Source organism: Corvus brachyrhynchos, unplaced genomic scaffold (genome assembly GCF_000691975.1).
Source record: "Corvus brachyrhynchos isolate BGI_N302 unplaced genomic scaffold, ASM69197v1 scaffold5, whole genome shotgun sequence".
NCBI lineage: Eukaryota > Metazoa > Chordata > Aves > Passeriformes > Corvidae > Corvus > Corvus brachyrhynchos.
Window position 1 is genome coordinate 10,510,901 of NW_008238321.1, and position 8,253 is coordinate 10,519,153.

The window sequence follows — 8,253 nt, forward strand, 5'->3', positions numbered from 1 at the left end:
CCGTGTCCTGCCACACTGAGTGTCTCCTGCACCCTCAGGCCACCACCTTTTCATCCTGCCACCCTCAATATGTGCCCTATCAGACACCACTTAGCAAATGGCCACGAGTGATCCACGGCCCCCAGCACCAAGAGGGGTCGGGAGAGGGTGGTGACGCTTGGGCACAATGTTCTGTGTGGCTGTGGCTGGTGCCACGCGGGCTCCAGGGCTCAGAGCTGCCCCTGAGTCTTTGGCTGAGTTCAGAGCTCAGCAGGGAGTGGTGGCTCCAGCTTCTCCCACCCACAGCACTCCAAGTGCCACAGCCCATCACTGCTGTCAGCTGCCAGGCACAATTCAATCGCTTTTGCAGAAGCTAATCTCTTCACAGCAGCGTTTATACACAAATTAATGAAAGATCAGAATATAAAGATGTTCATTTTTGATTAGTTGCCCATTTACAGGAAATTCAGTTAAAACTGTTTAGTTTTATCCTCACTAGACAAAATAAGCTCGACAGGATATTTTAGCCTCTGGATTACGTAGATAACGCACAGAAATGTCATTTACGTTTTCATTCTTTTCACAGAGCAACAAACCCATGCTTGCAAGCAAATTAAAATTCAGAACTTAATTGGATTTTTATATTCTCTTTAAACAGGTAATATTGTTTTTCTTCTTTTTGTTATTGTATCTGAGCATTGGGTTTCATTTTGAGAGTGTGCCACTGAAGGTGAGAGGCCCTCTGTGCTAAATGGTTCATTTAACACCATTAAAATCTACGTTTCTCCAACACGTTTGAGGATTTAGATTGTTGAATGCCAGCATTTCAGTATTGTTAAACAACAGAAAGGCTATGGAAAATTACTTTCTTGGGTGTAGGCATGAACACACTTATGTGTGCATGTATACAGCCACACAAACACATGCATGTACATTGTTTATCTGCTTGCCTGTGCACACATACACTTATACACCCATTTACAAACGTGTGTGTGTATCTGTGCATGCAAATGCAGACAAAACGTTCCAATAATTTATCTCTGCATGGTCACAATTTACCGTAACATGACAAGCCATTTGAGAAAAAAAACCAAAACACGTATTTTGTTTGAGTATTTCTGAAAACTTACTATGGTATGAAAACATTGGAAATAATTCACTATTCCCTTTTTTTTCTTCTTCTTTCTGCTTATCATAAGCTTTACCAAGGTGGCACTTTCTGATCCTGTATATAAGAACTGATCTCTGATGGTGACAGTAAAGCCCAGGTCTCCCATATCCCACTGAGGTGAAATTCTTATTAAAGCAGAGTAAGAAATATCTGTGAGAAAACTTCACTTCATATTTTCATTGAAGAAGATACTGAGAATGGGACTCTGGCAGGAAACAGCATTTTTAAGGATGAGCAGAGGGAAAAGCCACCTTGATGAGGTCACCTGCAGGTTATATGGTCATTACTTGCTCTCTGTGTTGGAGAGGAGCAACACAGTGCCAACAGATCTGCACTTTGGATCTCACAGCACAGTTCTGTTTTGTGACACTGGAATGGAAGCTTTCACTCCATACAAGTCATTTGATTTCAGGAAAATATCTGAAGTAATGAAAATGTTAGGTGATGAGAACATTTCTTGGCCAGCAGCTCTGGCTGCTCCCCTGAGCGCTCTTGGCACAGTGGGAATCAGGGAGGCCATTCCTGTTCCGTCCCCAGGAAACAGGGCCCTGCTTTATCCCAGGGTGACAAAAGACTTATTGCAAACATACATCTTCCCACTCATCTAGTGAACACTTCATGACCCTGAGGAACTCGCTGAAGTGGAAGCATGATTCAAAAATCCTCAGTGCTAAACAAACAGGCTCACACTGATCCCAGTTCTTCCTCTCCTCGGGTTACTTCTGGTCAGCGCGAGTCAAACATCACACCCACACCTGAAAACCTCCCCACTGCAGATCTGTGTGGGGTGAGGCAGGAGCAGAAAGGCATTGCTAACTGAGGGCCTAATTATAAAACTGCCAGTACCTTTGGGAAATAACTGACCGCAAATGTCAGCTCATCAGCAGGGTTGGAGCATTCTTGCTGAAGTGTAAAATTCTCAGCATTAAAACTCTGCACTTCACATTGTATCATTTTCAAGTGCATGCCTTAAAACTGATCGTGCCAGACATCTTCCCCTGTGTTTTCCCTTCTGAAACCAATGATGCCAGTTTTAACACCTGCCACGAGCACATAGGTGTGTAAATTAAAAATGTACTTTGCCTCCACAGTGTTGACCTTCCTTACAAATTATTACTGCACTTACATCTACCTGAGGCAGAACCTCCACACATTCAGTGCAACAAATCCCTTGCATCATTTGAAGATTTGCCCCTCATTTTATAAGTCATGTTTATTACAGATTGCAACATGAGTAAGGACTCGGAATTACTTTTCAAAAATTAACCTTCTCCACACAAACAGACTTCTTTATTACCTAAGTAATAAAGAAGTAATCAAAGAATAAAAGTCCCAGTTTGGTGCTACTTCTTCTTCAGGATTTTGCCTGGCTACTTCTCTGCATTCCTTGGGAATTCAGAATCAAGCATATGAGTCTGTCAAAAAGCCATTTTTTCCTTATTTCTGCCCAGAGTAAAAAAAAAAAATTAAATGAAGGTATAACAGGAAAATCTGCTCCTATCAGGAGACCAAGTCCCACTTTGTAGTCATCAAAGCTTTGTCTAATTCAAATTACTTTGGCATAACTGTCAAAATTTGCTCTTCCCTGCTGATTCATCTCAGATGTGTGGCATTTCTCCCTTCTGATTAGCCCAGAGATGGACCTGGCCAGCCTCACTCACACGTGGTTCCAGCACAGCTCTGTGCAAGGTGGGGCAGAAACATCAACTGCTCTCCCATCCTCCTTGCCAGCCTCATACTCTGCTGAGACATCCAGACAACATGGACATGAAAGAGGCCCACAGAAACAGTCACAGAAAAAGTCATTTTTCGTTGTGAAAGAGTTTTCTAAGCGTTTTTCCCCCTCTCCCTTTCTTTTGTTTTTGCTTTTAATTAAAAAATTTTCTGGTATTGTAGAAAGTCAAAGTTCTCTTTAAAGCACAACCTCATATGAAGATAAAAAGTAAAACACAGTTGGCAAGAGAATTTTTCATTTGTATCTCCAATGTGTCAGTTGGAAATCCCCAATGACAATGCTGATCCATGTCACGATTAAAAACTCCATAACCAGTGATGGATATTGGGATTCAAAGGTCTGTTGAAATTAAATAGGAAGTACAAATATATTTCTCTTGCATTTGTGGTTTTCCTTGCGCCATTTTTTAAAACAGTGAAGACTTTCTGAGTATACCCAGTATCTGTTTCTCTAGCTGTGGTTTAAGCAGTTAAAATCAGCTCTTTTTATTCTGTGCAAATGACTGGAGTGGGCTGCAGAGCGCTCAGCACCCACAAGCCACATAATTCTACTAGAGCAAGGGATACCCATCAGCTTCTGACTAGGCACTTTAGCTAATTGTGTTAATAAGACTAAGTGAAATCCAAGTGCTCTGCAAAAGGAAGAGGCATTTATCAGCAACCCTCTGTAGGGCTGGAGGAGGGAATTATTTCTGTTTTCCAGGTGACAGGGAAGGCTGGCCAGGGACTTACCCAAAGTCACACCAAAGTCCGTGGTTCTGGCCAGCCCCTCCTTGCCTTGTAGGGTTGGGGCAGCTCCTAACCCCAGTGCACAGGTAAATGTGGGCTCTGCAAGGAGCCAGTGGCTGTCAATCCAGCAGGGAGTTGTTACTGATCACTAAAATCCAACTCCCAAAAAGATTCGTGGAGGTGCAGAGTTGTGCAGAAAGCAGCTCGTCAACAGCGCCAGCAGAGAGGAGAATTCACTGTGAGACTGCAGAGCTAAAACACTTCAAAGTGTCAAGGCAAGATGACAACCGACAGGCAGAGTTGTCTCTGCAGAGTCAGGACGTTTCATGAAGAACACATCCCACACAGTTATCCCGGTGGTTTGACTGCAAACACGCTGCTCACTGGCACAGCCAGGGCAGGGCCCAGGCTCCCAACAGATGTCACACCAGAGGAGCTGGGACAATCCCCGTGGTGATGGGGGTGTGGGTGGGTGAGCACTCAGGTGCTGCCCAGAAATGATGTGTGTTGTAATTCTGGACTTTGTGGCTCTCTCACAGTGTCTCCTAACCCCTGGGTGCACCTGCTCTGGAATAAACTGCAAAGCTCAGATACGCGCATTTCAAATAAATTATGTTTCTGAAGCATCATCAGCAGTACTTGGGAGAAAAGAACCCACACCTTTTCCCTGTTCTAGAAAACCTTGTGTTGTTGAAATGGTTTTCTTCTTGAGCATCTAATATTGATGCTTAGGGGAAAAGCAGCAGCAGGGAAAGGGAGCCAAGAAATACCATTTCTAGTCATAGGTCAGAATCCCTAGGAAAGAGGAAGCTGGTGCTATCCTCTTCACTAACAGGAAAACAGAGGGAAAAACTTTCTTACTTTCTTTCACTAGCTAAAAACTAATTTTATTTCATTAAATTATACTTTAAAACAGATGTCAATGGAGTGACCATAAATCTGACTCCTTGAAGGCAGTCAGTTGAGCAAGGCTGGTTTAAATCAAGAGGTTTTGTGTGCCAATGTATTAAAGTACTTCATCCAGCTGTGTGATTTTATAGTTTTAAGGTTACTGTGGCAAGAAGTTGATGCCCTTCATATCATCCCTGGACAAGCCCAGTATAGGCCAACACAGCTATACATTCTAGAGTTCCCCAAGTATATGTATTTTTCACACTTCTTCCCTCCCACCCCACATCACCCAAACCAGAAAATTCTACACAATACTCATAGCAACCTCAACACCTCTGGCACTAAACCCCACAGAAATATGCTGCAGAAGACACCAATGTTCCTTGCACTTATAGAAATGTGGCCAGGTACATTAATGAGCCATTACAATTTGCCACCTGCCTGTTGCTGTTGCAGGGAGCTGTCAGAGGCACGGCGTGCTGCGACTCTGCTCTCGCTTGCAGAGATCCATGTGATGCCTCGAGACTGAACCTGCTTTAAAACCTTCTGCCTGGTGAATGGAGTAATTTGTAGCAAGATCTAAAAATCATGGATTTTCCATACCTTATCTCCAGTCTAAAATATAAGCTCAATATCTCTAATGCTTCAGAGGTAGGGGATAAAGGCGGAACGTGCCCTGTACGGGGTTTGTGCGCGCTCCCCCTGCCGATCCCATTTGTTGTTTCGCCACCTCACCGCCCCACGCAGCATCTCAGCACCAGCAGCTCGCTGCAGGGGTATCATCCTAATCAGAGTTATCAAGTCCATCTTGATTTGTACACGATGCTGCACACCCCTGTGCAGGCTGGGGACCATACATCATCCCCCCTGTGCCCCCCCAGACGTAGCTCAGCTACTACTGCTCAGCTCAGATCGAGTTGTGAAGGAAAACAGAAGGTCACCAGTGGCTTACAGCAAATCTGCTGATTCTGTGCCAAAACATTACTGCTTCTCCCCAGCAGTCATCCAGCTCCCTGGTAGATCTACCAGCTTACATCTCTTTTCTTAAACTGGAGCTCAATAAAGTTGTCACGGATCCACACTGTTTAGAAACTCAGGGCATTTGCTGTTGGACCAACTCTAAAAGTTTTGTCAGGAAGCAGTGAATGAGCCCAAAATTAAGCCATGAAATACACTGTATCCACACATTACAATACAGGAACTGACAGGTAACCATAAACACCTTCACAAGTGTTACACCAACAAGTACAGCCTAAAGGGGAGGAAAGATTTCTTAGTTTTTTCTTTTGTCTGGACTTCTGAGACATAGCCCTGCTTTGAAAATATTGATTTAGAATTCATTAAGAAACAAGAGCCAACAATATCAAAATTTCTCCTCTTTCTTCTTGAAAACCCAATCACAAGTACAGCATGATTTTAAGGCAAGAGAGATTTTGATTTTTCCAGTAATTCTGCTATCTAGTTGTGCTGCTTTAATTAGCTATCAGCAGCACTTAATTTATTTCTAGGGTATTGTTGCCAGCTTTATACATATCTCTACCAACCAGTGAAAAAAAAAAAATCACAAAAATAGACCTACAAAAATTAATCTTCCTGTTCCCTCTGCAGAGATATTAAAATGGTAATTGCATTCTTTATACCTCTAAAACCTGGTTCTACTTCGAGATACTTATCTGAAAGCCCAATGAAATTGTGTGATAGCAATTGTTGATGCTACTTACACATTACTGGGGGTTATTGAGATCTGATAGTAATCATGATATTGTAAAATCTTCACACAGTGATGCCATAGTTCATCAGTGCCTTTGATTTTTATACTGCTGGGTGATTGCCTGGACAAATAAACTCCACTTATTAATTCTTAGCATCATATTACCTTTATTTACTATAGCACGAGAAAAAAAATCTTGTCATTTCAAAGGTACTACACCCAGCTGGCAACACAGGAGTTTTTTAAAACCCCAGACCTCAAACACAGACTGCTTCCCCACGGGCACAGGTTGTGTGGTCAGATCCCACTTTACTCCTTACTGGAATTCACTTCCCACAGAAATCCCTTCTGCTCAGAAGCCCACGAACTGCCAGGACGTGGCTGCAGTTGGTTGCTCTCCCCTTGGAAAGATCAGACCCACTTTGATTTCAGCCTTATGGGGCCTCTCAGAGGAACTCTGTGATGTGGCGTCTGGCAAAACCAGCCTCCCCTCATCGCTGGGATGTGTCACCTTCACACACCAAACACTCCACAGACAGGAAGGGTGGTGGAGTTTTGCCCTTTGATATCAAGTTATCTGAAGATTTTTTCCACAGACCCATGCCTAGAAAAGCTAAGCAAGAATTATCAACAGCTTAGCTGGAGGCACCTTCCTTACTTGTGACCCGGAGAGGTTCTCCAGCAAATGGAGGTCTTGTGGAAATTCGGTATTTTTTATTCCAGAGGAAGCAGTATCAAAAAAAGAAAGAAATGAATAGGTTACACTCTTAAAAACTCCTCTAATATTTGGATTTATTTCAGTGTTTTTTGGCAACTTCTCACAATAAGCAGTTTCAAATGCCCTAAAGTAATTGCAAAAGAAACCCTATTAAGAGACCCTGATGAGGGAAAACTATTAAAATTGAATATACACTTTGCTCTGATGAATCTCCCCACTTCATTTTTGCAGCAAATAATATAGTTCCACCTTGTTTTTCCCTTTGACCAGAAGTGTGAATTATAGTCCTATAAATTCACCCTTACTGTCAATTAAAGTGAATAAACATTGTGTGAGCAAATTAGGAAGAGATACAACAATTCAATATCAGGGTTAGTTATGGAGAAGACTTTTTAATGAACATAAATTGATATAATTAAAATAAATTTGCTTGTATGTTCCTGAAGTAGATGCCTTGCAAAACAAACACTGGGCCAAAGCTATCTTTCCTCAGATTAAATGGGAGCTTCCTGCTCTCTGGGATTTCAGAGATTTCTAAGGCTGGAAGATGCAGCCTACTTTGTTAAAGGAATGCAACAGAAGAGATAAAAATTCAGCTTTTTGTTAAATTTCATTTTTCTCCCTAGCACCACCTTCTTTTTGCAGAAGGAAAGGAGTAAATAAAAAAGCCTTTCAGCATTATTTATCCTTTAGAGGCTGGCAGTGGGTCGCTTCTCTGAATTCTCGTTCTTGCAAGTTGTGATGCTTTTATGTCAAGACCACATTTAAAATCAACATGCAAGGTGAGAAAAGCATCTTTTACTCTTACAAAATCTCCCTCCCCCTCTTTCTTTGTGTCCCTGGAATAATAGCAATAGGCTAACATCACTTTTGACTGTGTAAGGATGCAAACAATGAGCCATGTGAACTAATCTATCTGACAGCACACCATGCTTTTCCTCACCTTCTCTCGGGCTTCTCTAGGTTCCCAAGCTGAAGCCCCACTGTGTTTGTCAGGCATATTCTCCAAATCAGCTTCCATTTCAGGAGTTCTCCTTCACACAGTAAAATTATTCTGGCTGGAAAATAAAGAAAGGATTTTTGTGTGTGCAACAGCATCATTGACAATTAGTGCCTTTGGCATCCCCTCTACAGTGAGAGGAATTTCACTCTGTGGATAAATAGAGAGCTTAGGTTTCCAGGGCTGTCAGCCCTTAACAAACAATAAATGCATGCACCAGTGTAGAAGGGAATATAAATCAGAACAGCAACTTGAAGGTTCTTTCTTAATAACAAAATGTGTGTTTATCTCCAGGAAAAGAAGGCCCAGCAGCTAGCAAA

The 8,253-nt window shown here is 42.3% G+C and overlaps 2 long non-coding RNA genes across 3 annotated transcripts in view; one reads left to right on the forward strand and one right to left on the reverse strand.

The window, feature by feature from the left end:
* LOC108446706 overlaps positions 1 to 3,255 on the forward strand; it is a 19,865-nt gene extending 16,610 nt beyond the window's left edge. Inside the window, exons 5-6 of the long non-coding RNA XR_001861997.1 lie at positions 566 to 637; positions 1,179 to 3,255. This is a non-coding gene — a long non-coding RNA (uncharacterized LOC108446706). The remainder of the gene's footprint in view (positions 1 to 565; positions 638 to 1,178) is intronic.
* The window catches only part of LOC108446708, a 30,841-nt gene extending 22,813 nt beyond the window's left edge, over positions 1 to 8,028 (reverse strand). The window contains exon 1 of one of the 2 annotated variants that reach the window (XR_001862000.1): positions 7,877 to 8,028. This is a non-coding gene — a long non-coding RNA (uncharacterized LOC108446708). The remainder of the gene's footprint in view (positions 1 to 7,876) is intronic. The other variant, XR_001861999.1, reaches the window with a different exon arrangement.
* Positions 8,029 to 8,253: the final 225 nt, after the last annotated feature.